Raw genomic sequence first — 14,104 nt, 5'->3', positions numbered from 1 at the left:
TTGTTCTTGACGGCAAATCACACAAATGATAAATTATAGTGCAGCAAATTTGTTTTCGAGAAAAGTGTCTATTCAGAACGACCCTATCCCACAGGGTTGTGACAGTGACCTCAGAAACAAACAAGGAAAACTACTCTTGTATTCTTCTTTATGAACTATAAAAGAAGATTATTAAGATGAACCGACCTGTGCCTTGCGCTAGTTGTTCGATCCAATCTATCCTCTCTTTGCCAGCTTCCACCGATCTGCTCCCTCACTTGCCCAGCGTCACCAAGTTCCTGCAAGTTCACAAAAGAGAGAAACTACACAAAGACATGGATTTATGTTCATAAAAAACTTAGGATCAGATTTAAGCTAAACATACAAGTATAACAAACATCATATATACAAGCATGTAGGAGAAACTCAAGTAGTTTTATTGATAAAACAAGAAGATCCAGGAGGAGTTACAACCAATGAGTTCTGATCCAGCATCAACCTCCTAGCATAGAATCCCTTCTTCACCTCCAATAAAGCATAAATCACCCAATACTCTGATATCAATCACAAAACCAACAACAATTCTCTGCAATGTACAAAATTCCAGCCTTCTGGATCTCTTGGTGAGGGATCCATATATAGATGTATGCAAAGGGGATGATTCATCCCATGAGTTGATTAGTGGCTTCTCTCTGTCAGTTCTTGCTTCCACTTGGAGACTGAGAGCCTCTTACTCATCACTGGTCGAATTCAGTGAGGTAAGTGTCATTGGAGAAGATTCTGGAAGCTTCCATTATCTCTCCACCTCGTTGAATGACTTTGACACTTGTATTTTCCCGCTCAACACACCCTGGTAGTGCATTCAAGTGCGTTGCAATGCACCTAGCCAGTGTATTTGGGTGCTTTGCAACGCAGGCAGCTAGTGGAGCATCTGAATTGATCCTGATTTGACTAGTTTTGAGCAGTTTCTGGTGGAGAACTTCTGGGAGAAGCTGTAATTTGTTGACCTTGTTTCTTTAGGAGCTGGAACAACATCTTTAGGGACTTAGGATCCCTTGGTTTATGGAAATTTCATGCTTATAGCTGTAAGGCACAAAAATGTCTATAACAGTTTCCCCCTAAAGTATGAGGTCGTTTATCGGGTGAAATGCTTTATTGGGAGGATCCGAAGTTCTTCTAATGCTGGAGAGGAGACCTGTAATGAGATACAATACAATACATTATTTTCATATTGTTTTCATGATCTAGCTGAGGCGAGCATTCCCATGCTCAGCTTTATAAATTCATTTTCATGTACATAGGACAGACAATCGTCTGATGGTAGACTGATGATTCTGGTGAAGTCATCATCCTTTTGATAGGATGATTATCTGTGCTGCAATGTTGTACATTCCAATCTCTTTATTTTTCCTGAATATATATCGTAGCCCGGATGGATGAAACTAGATTCGGGGTCTTCAATCTCGTCCGATCTTCACTCTAAGTACAATTCGATCCATGTGAGAAATGTTTTGAAGTTGAACATGGAAAGACATCGCTTGATTACCAGTCAATGATGTAAACTATTAACAAGTGCGAGAGGAATCACCGATAATGATAATGACCCTCAAGGTACTGCAGTACAATTCACATGGTGTGAATAAAGGACTTGGCGTCGAACACCACGCAAAATCTTTCGGTCAAAGGTCATTGATGTATACCTGTCGCCGGAAGTGAGAAACTTTCCATTGAGGCATGCAAGCTTCAAAGTACTAAAGGGGTGTTCCTAGATCAACTTCTTGGGTAATGAGCTGATGTCGACAAGAAGCGATCCGTCAAAGGAGGGCCTTAATGAATCCCACATCAATGACACAGAATGGAGCAAATGATTTTGATGGAGGTGAAAATGATCTGGTGACATACGGTTCAGGGTGGCGGTCATGAAAGAATGAAGCATAATGTATGGTATTGGATAGGACACGGGTGACTTCTCTAGATGACTTCTCTTGAACATGTCGGCGACACTTGTGTGATGGATCGGTAGCATTTACCCCAAATGTGGATGGTATGGCATGACCATGGTGATGTGACCGGTGAATGAAACAACCCAACCCGACTTTGGCACGGAGTGGAAGTGTCATGTTCAAGAGTGACTTGCTACCAATAAAGATTCTTTGAGTTTCTTCCCAATTTTTCCCTAGTAATTGCTGACTAGTACCTCTTTATTTTTGTCAAGCTTGAGGAGGATAACATATGCTTGTTCTATAATTTGCCCTTCGGGCAAACCCATCGCTATGTTTTAACGAGCCTAGTGATAGTGAAACTCGTTCTCGCCTAAAGACACGTTTGTCGCTATTAATGTTTTTAACGAGTTTAACGACAAAGATAACTCGGTCCTTTTCCTTTTTAGGGAGTCTGAAAAGGTACGTAAAGATAACTCCGGAATCCCTTTTTCGTCATCTAATCCCTTAAGCCCGAAAATGTATAATAGAATACAGAAGGGATGAATTTTCGATAGTTTTAACGAGCCGAACAAAACAAGCGCTCGATCTTTTTGTGCAATAATCCCTCAGGTCCAAAAATATTAAAATCTAGAGGAGGGATAGCACTTCCGGTCGTTTTAACGAGCTGGAAGGCCAAAACTCGGCAATCTTTTCATATTTTACGAGTCAAATGAAAAGAGCTTAAAGAAGACTCGTCTTTTGAGGAACGAGTGATAAAAAGGGTAGCAGCTGATTCCATGTAAGGTTTGGAATTCTCCAATCACGGCAGTGTCACAAGGATGGCTAGTGAAATCACTCTTCGCAGCTGTTCCTCAAAATGGGTAAACAATCAAATGGAGGTGAATGGTCGGCCAATGGAAAAGTGGAGGTGACGGTGCAAACACGACCAAGGCTTTAATGGCTGATAATGTTACATTCACGATGGTTATTTACCGGAGGATATTTCATTTTTTAACGAGCTTAAACACGGGTTGAAACATTTGCTCGATCTTATGTTTATTTTTTAACGAGCTTGAACTATGCGTTAAAACTGCTCGATTACATGGTCTAGTTTTGATTTTTTACCATAAATAGCTTCGTCCTTTCAAAGATGGTACTGTACTTTCAATTGCTTCATCAAACTAGTTAGAAATGAACAAAATTTGCTTGAGAATGAGATTAGAACGAACCTATCAAACCCTAGGGGCTCAGAAAAGCACAGAATGAAGCACAGAATGCAGAAAGGAAACCATGAAATGAAAGAGCTCAGGTTTAGCTCCTACCTGGTCCAGACGGCGCCGAGAATCGTCCACAGAATCTCCCGAAATCAGCTGATGAAAATCAAGGGGGAAGAGGCACCTCCAAAGCTCCAACAAACCAAGTTCAAATGAAATGGTAAAATGAGAGGTAAAAACACTTTTTTTTGCTTTTTACGTAGTTCAAATTAAAATATTAGCGTTTTAATCCGGATTTAGTACTGCCGGATGGCGAGCAGTGGGGCGCTATTGGTAAAATCTTTGACCATATCACTGTTTACTGTTTTTATTTATAATGTCCTTGTGCTTTATTCTGTCAAGACTTTAATCAAACTCATGTGTGCATGCAGATGTTGGTCCTGTTCGTCCAGTAGTTCGCCTGAGAGTGCCAGCCGCTGTCCGAGCAGGAGAGGCCGCCGGGAGGGTTATCCTTCGTGACCTTGATGTGGCTGAGACTCTCATAGCTATGCAGGAGCAGGTTGAGAGCCTTACTCTCGGTATTCCAGATGTGAGGATCGACGAGCTACCTTTGCAGTTACAGCGGAATACTACTGGTGTGCCTAGATGATGGACTCGTCTCTTACGCATGATCGCATAGGCTATGACTTGCTATCACGAGCATCATTAGACTAGGGTACCCCCTAGAATTTTGAGTTTTTGGGTCATGTGACCGATTTTGTCTTGGTTACAGAACATTATATGTAAACCACAAACAGCTATATATATATTTTTTATTTTCGGAGTTTTATTCTGATTGAGTTATGTGATCCACATGTAGAACATTGATGATGTGTCTCTTTTTATAAATGTTGCAAATGTCTATCTAACACATAGTTCGCTAATGAGTCGGTTAATGTGTTTAAGTTTCTGGAAATATGCTGGTATTGAATAAGATCAAATTGTCTTTCTTTTTAAAATCTTAACCCTTAGGAACATGCGATAAATAGCTGGGTTTCGGACGGAATATATACCATTGAGTTCTAGTATTACGAGCTGTGAGTCTAGCCTGACGATTAGCCGGCGTATACCATGAGTGATGGCATCAGAGAGAAGTTCTATCAACGCACTATATTCAACAATATTGTTTGTTGATTGACCAATACATACACCTCTGAAACTTACTAACTCGCCGCTTGGATCAAAAATGGCCCAGGCTGCAGAGGACAGGTTCCGCGAACTACGACTCGCTCCGTCGGCATATCCAACACATGGTTCCAATGGGTTTGACATCTGCAATAAATGTAAAAAGGTGGATTACTCGACCAAAACAAACACTCTTAGCGAAAACAAAAATATAACAAAAGCATATTGGTCACTACTAGGCGTAGTAACGCTTGAGGTACAACCCATTACGAGGTTGCGCCAGTGGAATTCCGTCGTAATCCATCAACTCGTAGGCTCCTTTTGCTAACACCCATTTAACAATGTAGGGGCCCATCCATAAAGAGTTAAATTTACCCACTCCCAATTTGTCGGATTCTTGGTCGTAAAGCAGGACCAAGTCACCTTCCGAGAAGACACGGGGTTTGACATTTTTGTCGAACTGTGCCTTGACTCATTTCTTATGGGCTTCGTTAGCCAAAGCGGCATCACGACGGGTTTCATCCAATTGGATTAATTCCAAGAAACGGGCCTCTTCTTCTGAAGTTCCGGGGAGGAGATCGATTGCCAGTTTAAGAGACAAAATTTCGCACTGGACTGGTAAGACTGCTTCCAGGCCGTATACCAGTTGGACGGGTGTGAACCCGGTTGCATTCCTTACCGATGTTCAGTAATCCCACAAGGCTGAGTACAGGATTAGGTGCCACCTTCTTTTGTGAACTCCGATCATCCTTTGCAACATACGCTTCAGGACCTTGTTGATCGCTTCAACTTGTCTGTTGGCTTGCGGATAATAAGGAGTAGAGCTGTCGTGAGATAGCCCTAGCTTGGCAGCTAATTCAACCATCATGTGATTGTGAAAATGCGATCCATGATCTGTGACTATAGCCTGTGGTACGCCAAATCTAGCGACTACATGATTGAAAAAGAAAAGGGCAGTTGTTTCACCAGTGTTATCTAATGTAGGCATCGCCTCGGCCCATTTGGTAAAATAGTCAACTGCAACTATGATATACCCATGCCCCCCGGTCGAGGTGGGGTTACATGTCATGAAATCGATGCCCCATTTGGCGGATGGCCCAACAACAACTATTGGTTGTAACGGTGCGGGTGGTCTTCTGGTGTTGCTATCAAAAATTTGACAAGCATGGCAACTTCTTACTGTGGTTATGAAATCTTTGAACATTGTTGGCCAGAAGTATCCTGCTTGTAAGATTTTTTGTGCTGTAGCATATCCAGATTGATGCCCCCCATAGGCCCCTGAATGACACTCATTCAGGGCTTTTCTGGCCTCCTCATGGGTGAGGCACCTTCTCAGAACTGTATCGATACCACGACGGTAAAGCGTATCACCGACGATCATGTAGTCTTTTGCTTGGTATCGTATACGTTTTTGTTCAGAGTGAGAGGTGTTAGGCGAAAACTTTTGGGTTTGAAGATAAATTATTGTATCTCCATACCACTCATTGCTTGTAGATATCAGAAACAAATTCTCATCCACGATTGATTCTTCAAATGTTTCATCGTTGGATGACGATGGGAGATCGCATAATAATTCTGCAAAAACTAGAGCTTTCTTTGACTTGGATTTTAAAAATTCCAGCTCAAACTCTTGAAGGATTGCTATCCATTTTGAATATTTGCCCCCCAGTAACTGTCGCGACAATATATAAGTCATGGGGTTGCAATCTGACAGAATGGTAGTTTTCCGAAAGAGGACATAGTGTCGAAATCTTTGTATCGCTTGAACCACTATAAGCGCTAGTTTTTCAACATAAGAATATTTGCTTTCTGTATCATTTAAGTTTTTACTTAAATAATATATAGGGTGTTCAATCCCATCGACTTCTTGAACTAAAACCATTGCGATGGTTGTATCTGCTGCAGCCAGATACAGTTTAAAATCTCTTTGATAATCAGGGGCGTACATTAATGACGCTTTTATTAAGGAATATTTTAAAGCATCAAAGGAAGCTTGCGCAACCTGATCCCAGACGGGTACCTCCTTTTTCAAAAGACGTGTATAACCTTTAGCAAGTTCGGCGTAATTTGGAATGAACCTCCTCAGAAAGTTTGCTTTCCCTTGGAGTTTATGAATCTGAAGCAAATTTGAAGGTGGAGGAAAATTTATGATTGCCTGGACCTTGCACGGGTCGAGACGAATCCCATCCTTGGAGACTACAAAGCCAAGTAAACGACCAGAACCGATGCAAAATACACATTTGTGCGGATTGAGTCGTATCTTGTAGTGTCGGCAACATATAAAAATCGCTCTTAAATGCTGCGGATGATCAGTCCGCTTTCGCGAATGATCCGGAAGGTCGTCGAGGTAAGGTTGAACGATGTTTTTGATGTCGTGGAAGGCATAATTCATTTCCCTCTGAAATGTCGCCCCTGCGTTATTTAAACCAAAGGGTAATTTTCGATATGCGAATGTACCCCACGGACAAATGAATGCAGTCTTTGACTGGTCCTGTGGGCGGATATTTATTTGATTATACCCGAAAAATCCATCCATAAATGAAAAGATTTCACATCCGGCGCATTCATCAATTATCTGGTCGATGAAGGGTGTAGGGTAGTTGTCTTTCGGACAAGCTTGATTTACATACCTATAATCGACACACACTCTAATTGTCCCCTGTTTCTTCATAACAGGGACAATATTTGATACCCAATCGGCTAGAGGAACCGGGTAGATGAAACCAGCATGGAGAAGTTTTTCAACTTCTGCTTTAATGGCAGCGGCTTTCTTGGGGTGCACCTGCCTGAGCCGTTGTCGTATCGGTTTGACATCTGGATACATCTTAGTTTCGTGTTCAACGATACTCGAGTCAATGCTCAGCATTTCATCATATGACCAAGCAAATACATCTCTCAATTCGCAAAAAAGAGCGTTGTATATTTCTAGTTCTGAAGGAGAACAACCTTTTCCGACATAAATATTCTCTACAATATCCATTTTAGTCGAGATATTTATGGCTATAGTCTCTTCAATGTTGGATAAGTTTCGCTCAGAATCCACCGTATTTACATTATTTGATAGGAATTCAAAAACTGAAGGATGATATAGGTCATCTTGAGTATCTTCTTCATAATCCGAAAGAAGGGAATGATGGTGGCAATCACTCCATGGGGCTCCTTCAATCAGCATTGATTGTACAATTCCTTTGTTGGTTCCATGCACTCACGACCAAGGATCTGAAGGGGTACCATATTCTCTAGACCTATCTACTCAAACGCTTGATGAGTGTTGATTCGGGCTTGCCTCCCATTCTAGAAACATTGATTGCTATAGTATTTCTATTGGGCTAGGGGGCAAAACCATTGCATGATCCATGTTGATATCGTTTTCTGAGATCTTTGTGGAAGATATCATATTGCAGGTTCCTATCGACGCTACTTCCGCCAAATCAATTGGAGTTGGAAGAGCGAAAGTTCCCATTAGTATAGGATCTTTTAGTAGGCCTACTCCGATGTTCTGAAGCGAGTGGGGGCTTCCATGGATCATGGGAATGCTTCCTGTAACTTGTGAACCATTGGGGAGGAAGTTTTGTTGGTCGATGATTGTAATTCATCCTTGAAAGGGGAATGCAATCTTTCTAAAATAGGTCGACACAACAGCTGCCATGGCAAATATCCATGGTCTTCCCAGTAGGATGTTGTAATCAAGATTCCCATCGATGACCTCAACATCTATTTCTACTGTTTTCCCTCCTAGTTCCACTTTCAAGTTGTTTAGGATACCGTACGGGGTATACGTCCTTCCGTCGAATGCTTTTAATGTTGTCGCAGATCGAGCCAAGGTTCGAGATCCTAAAGTTTTCCAGCAGCTCATCGACATGATACATGTAGATGCCCCCTCATCAATAATTTTTCGGTGAACAGTTTTGTTGAGGGTTTTCACTTGAACAAGGAAAGCTAATTGAGCTAGTAACTAAGGATCGTACCCTTTGTGGTCAAAGGATACAAGATTGGAATCCTTTGGATCAATCCCACCAATGGCTGATAACAAAGCCTGCCTTTGGGATGGACAGTTTTGTAGTACTTCAAGAGTCGACATAGCGGATGGCGATCGGGCCAAATCTTCCACTATGTTATAATGCTGCGCCGCTCTAGCGCGAGGATTAAATGTCGAATTGCATACTACTCCCTTTGGCGGTTTTATTATCAATTCAGGGATGGTGGGTGGTACAAATTCTATCTTTATCTTGATCTTTATCCTTGTTGTTCGACAGCTGAGGATTCCCGTAATCTTTGTTCCTTGTCGAAATCAAAGCATCATTTTGTTGTTTCGAAATCGACAACATTAGCACTTGAGACGGGGAGGCATTTCAACTTTCAACCAGATTTGTTCCTGGATTCGGAAATGGATCGGTTAACACTGCTAAGGTTCTCGAACTTTTAAAGAATTTCTTAAGCTCAGCTTTGTATGGACACTCTCTCATCCAGTGATCCTCATCACATATCTGACACCCTGAGGGGGGTTTCCTATTTCCAGGAGGGTTTGAAGAAGTTTTTTCAGGAGATGACTCATCCTGTTTCTTCTTCTTCCCTTTGCCTTGTTTCTTCTTGCTTCCTGGTTGTTTGGTTTCTTTGCCCTTATCTGTTGATACGGCATTTACTTCTGAAGCAAGAATTTCGTCTTTTGCATTTTGATCTGAAATCTTACGAGCTTTTTTGGATGTAGCCTTTGTTGATTTCACGTTTGTCGTGCCAATCACGCCATCGTCGGCATGAGAGTCATTGTTTGATTTAGGAGGAGGAGGAATTGAGGATTCCGGTCTAGGGGCGTCGGGTATTTTGTCGTAAAGCGTGCCGGACTGAGTATAGATCAAGTCCAGATATTGTGCACGAGCTATAACTTGCTCTTCCGTTACGACTCACCCCTTTACCATATCTTTCGTGATGGGCAGTAGTAAAGACTTGATAAACCATTCAGCTAATAGCTGATCGGGAACGTACGTTTTTACCATCCTACGACGATGTCACCACTCATGTATATGATCAGATATGTGAGTGGTCGTTGTCTGTTTGAAGTTGGTGAGGAGTTCCGTTCCCATTTCATACCTTATCGGTAATTGAAAATGGGTTAAAAAGGTTGTGGCTAAGGTACTCAAGTTGTCGAACGAAGCTCTAAGCAATTCAATATACCATTTTGCCGTTGGACCCGTTAACGTCCTCTGAAAAAGGCGAAGCCTTATCGAATCATCGTTTAGGGTGTTTGATGAACACCATAGATGAAATGTCATCACGTGATTCGATGGATCTTCACCAGGATTTCCATTAAATTTAGGAATATCTGAAGGAAGTTTATGCGGAATCGCTGGCCACCAAGGGGCGTAAGCAATTGGTTCGTTTGTTAACCGGTGTAAATTAGGTAACTCTAAAGTTGCCACGAATGGTAACTGTTGATTCAGGTTAGGTGAAGCATACCCAGGATACGATGGAATCACCTGAGCAGTTGGCCTTTGCATACCAGCATAATGAATTTGATGTTGATATGTTTGGTAAGGTTGGTGGACTTGACCATTATAAAATGGTTGATTTTAACCGTTTTGAATGTACAGTTGTCCACTGTTTGCAAAGATCTGTTGCTCAGCACCTTGGTATACTTGTTGGAATTGTGGTTGTTGGTATTGCACCAACCATGGTTGTGAAGCCATGTGTTGTTGCCCGATACTAACCGTTTGACCAAGGTGAGGGGTAATTGTACCCGTCTGGACCTGTGTTGCCCCACTAGTAGGCGATTGTGGTTGAGTCGCAGGGTTAATAGACTGTTGCATTACAACCTGAGAAACTTGAGGTTGACACACAACAGGCAATGCTTGAACTTGCGACACAGTCACAATAGCTGGCGTAGTGGGTATGTTCGACACAGGTACGCATTGTTGCACCGAATATACAACCCTTGGTTGTTGGGGTAGTATAGGTACCCAACCACTTGATGTAATTCCAGTATAACCTGAATACTGTTGTGAACTCCCGTATGGATATCCTCCCGGAGGTGGTAGTGAAAGGGCGTACTGCCCCCCATACGGTGGTAATCCAGAACTTAAGGGAATTTTTTGCCCTTGGGAACTGGACTGCCCAAATTGACCTCCAAATGGATCAATTTGTTGAGACTCAACATAAGAGTTTCCGGTTATAATTCCGGATGAACAGACAGGAACGAACCAGACTGTCGAAATAGCCCCTGGATGGACTCCTTCTAGTGGTTGTGAGCTAGTCAGGACAGATGGTACGCCGGCAAACATTGTCGGAGTGACAGCAGGGAGCTCCGCCGTCGCTGTGTCAGAAGACACAGTCCTAGATGTTGACGGTTGTTCAGACATTTGTAGTCTATCCAAAAGATTACCTAGCGATTCTACAGGAACTTCCGCTGGTGGTAGACTAACTTCTGATGTCGAAGGAAATAGAGTGACCCCGACTCCAAAATGTGTTGGAGTACTTGCTTGCGGATCTTCTACAATTTCCTCTATCGCAATCAAACCAGGTGGAAGGGGAAGACCGTCAGGTCCGTAAAATATTTCTGGTGCCGAAGAAGGGGTTGAATCGACAGCGACAGATGTTTGAAAGGTAAGACTCTCTGAACCGGTTATGGATGGAACTGGTTCAGTAATACAAGTGCTTGTTCTCAAACTAGGATCAGTATCACTGTCCTTCTATGGTTGTCGAACTTCTTCTGTTGAGGCAGGGATTCCAGAAATGTTTGGAGTAACCGGAATCTCAGATGTTGTTGGAACACTTGTTCTAACTTTAATAGGATATTTCGAACCGGTTAAACGAGTTCGCTTTGTCCGTACTGTTTTTGATTCCGGAGACAAAGATGGTTGACTCGTAAGCCTCCGCGAACAACGGGGTTTCAATTGACTTTCTTCCACGATTGCGGATTACTCGATCAACTAAAATACAAAAGGGGAAATATGTTTCCGAATTAAATGAATTTTAGACGCTTTAGACACAACTTTATTTTTTTAGTTTTAAAGAGTCGAGAAAAAACAAAAGATGACTCTAGTCTCCTTCGATTTTTAATGAGCCTGAAGTGACAAGTGCTCAGATGGACCTTTTCTGTTAAGGAGTCTAAAAAGGAATGAAAGGGACTGCTCTGGAGATCTAGGTAGAGGGTGTGCCAAACCAATCGCAAAACCGCAGAATACTTTTTAGGGTACGGGCGATCAATCTTCCCGAATGCTGTGTTCAGTGCATTGTGATCAGTAGGGCGGTCGACAAGGCTTCCTATGGATAAAGGTTTTATGCCTATAGGGGTCTCCCAATATATACTCGACGGTACGTGGGAGCACAATCCGTACTGGCACTTATCGTCTCACAGTGGAGGAATCACCCATCCAACAGTGAGGACAACAGTTACCAGGCTTTACGACGCTGGAACACGTCTCTAGCCTAGACCTCTATGTTGTGCGTTAAGTTACAAAGCGTTGTTAAGTTCATTCAATTTATTTTAGGTTGATCTTTCTTAGAAGTTTGCATTTTTGGATCACCACGAGATGTAGATTTAATTCCTAAATGCAGTCTAAAGATGATAAGCAAGATTTTTATCTCTTTTCAACAATGAAAATCCTAGCTACAAGGGGAAAAGAAAGACACAATCTTTTCTCAAAGAGCAAAGAGCACACTGTAAATGCACTTTTACTAAATCAAGCCATACAAACTGTCAATATGCAAATGCACTTGTGCATGTATTTGTTTTTCACTTTCTTAATATTGATGCCTAAAAAGAAAGTTGTTGTACAAATTTGAATTCGATTTCAAGTGAAAAACACAAACAAGCTTCTTTTCGAAATCAAAAAGTAAAGACGATTACGACACTTTATGATTTTGATGTAAACACTTGTTTCGACACTAGAAATTCACAAATTCAAGCCAAAGACAAAAGTAAAAGCATAATCAACTGTCAACAGCAAATAAACTTTCTCCTAAGATCAAAACGACACTTACGACAGATCTAGATCTAAGGGCGACAGTATGACCAGCTCACTTTTGCAATGGGAAACTGTAAATGACGTAACAAATACACAAAAAAAATACAGTTTCTTTTATACAACTGAGGCGGAATTAAGGCAAAGAAAAGGGGTTTTCAGATAGGTACACACACTGATAACAGGCTGCAAAAATCAGAGGAAAAACTGGAAAAAGTGAGCAAAGAACCTCAGCTAGGCAGGGCTAGGCTGATCAACGCACCTGCTACACGGAGAAACTGAATTACAATGCAGGTAGCCCTCTCGGGAACTGCACTGAAATGCAGAGTCTCTTCACAGAGCCTGCGCTGAAGCAGAAACGAGAATTTTCTCTGGGTTCTGGGTCACGGTTTGCAATTTAATCTATGGTTTTTGGCCGGATAAAAGCAATCAAATGTGCACGATCAGAGGGTTGATTTACAAGAGGTTTGAGAGCTATCACAAAGGGTTGTTAGATCATTTTTGAATCAACTGTTCAGATCATAAACAGGCCCAGTGAATGGACTAGAGTAGCAGATCTCTACTTTGCATTTGTAAATGGAAAATGCAGTTCGATTCACCACTCCTGAGTTTATGAGATGAACAACAATAGAAACACAAATAAACTAACTAGACACGCTCCCCAGCGGAGTCGCCATTTTGTTTTCGGGAAAAGTGTCTATTCAGAACGACCCTATCCCACAGGTTTGTGACAATGACCTCAGAAACAAACAAGGAAAACTACTCTTGTATTCTTCTTTATGAACTATAAAAGAAGATGATTAAGATGAACCGACCTGTGTCTTGCGCTAGTTGTTCGATCCAATCTATCCTCTCTTTGCCAGCTTCCACCGATCTGCTCCCTCACTTGCCCAGCGTCACCAAGTTTCTGCAAGTTCACAGAAGAGAGAAACTACACAAAGACATGGATTTATGTTCATAAAAAGCTTAGGATCAGATTTAAGCTAAACATACAAGTATAACAAACATCAGATATACAAGCATGTACGAGAAACTCAAGTAGTTTTATGTATAAAACAAGAAGATCCAGGAGGAGTTACAACTGATGTGTTCCGATCCAGCATCAGCCTCCCAGCATAGAATCCCTTCTTCACCTCCAACAAAGCATAAATCACCCAATACTCTGATATCAATCACAAAACCAACAACAATTCTCTGCAATGTACAAAATTCTAGCCTTCTGGATCTCTTGGTGAGGGATCCATATATAGATGTATGCAAAGGGGATGAGTCATCCCATGAGTGGATTAGTGGATTCTCTCTATCAGTTCTTGCTTCCACTTGGAGACTGAGAGCCTCTTACTCATCACTGGTCGAATTCAGTGAGGCAAGTGTCATTGGAGAAGATTCTGGAAGCTTCCATTGTCTCTCCACCTCGTTGAATGACTTTGCCACTTGTATTTTCCCACTCAACGCACCCTGGTAGTGCATTCAAGTGCGTTGCAATGCACCTAGCCAGTGTATTTGGGTGCTTTGCAATGCAGGCAGCTAGTGGAGCATCTGAATTGATCCTGATTTGACTAGTTTTGAGCAGCTTCTGGTGGAGAACTTCTGGGAGAAGTTGTAATTTGTTGACCTTGTTTCCTTAGGAGATGGAACAACATCTTTAGGGACTTAGGATCCCTTGGTTTATGGACATTTCATGCTTATATCTGTAAGGCACAAAAATGTCTATAACAAAATTTATTTGATAAATTATAGTGCAACAAAGTTTCCTTCATGTAGATAAAAGTTCACGCACTTTTATGCAGAGAAAAGTTTATTCCATGTAGAGAAAAGTTCATGCACTTTTATGCAGAGAAAAGTTTATTCCATGTAGAGAAAATTT

This window comes from Pinus tabuliformis, chromosome 2_2 (assembly GCF_031772625.1).
Source record: "Pinus tabuliformis cultivar Carrire ecotype Pingquan chromosome 2_2, CPIR1, whole genome shotgun sequence".
Taxonomy (NCBI): Eukaryota; Viridiplantae; Streptophyta; class Pinopsida; order Pinales; family Pinaceae; genus Pinus; species Pinus tabuliformis.
This window is presented reverse-complemented; position numbering follows the sequence as displayed.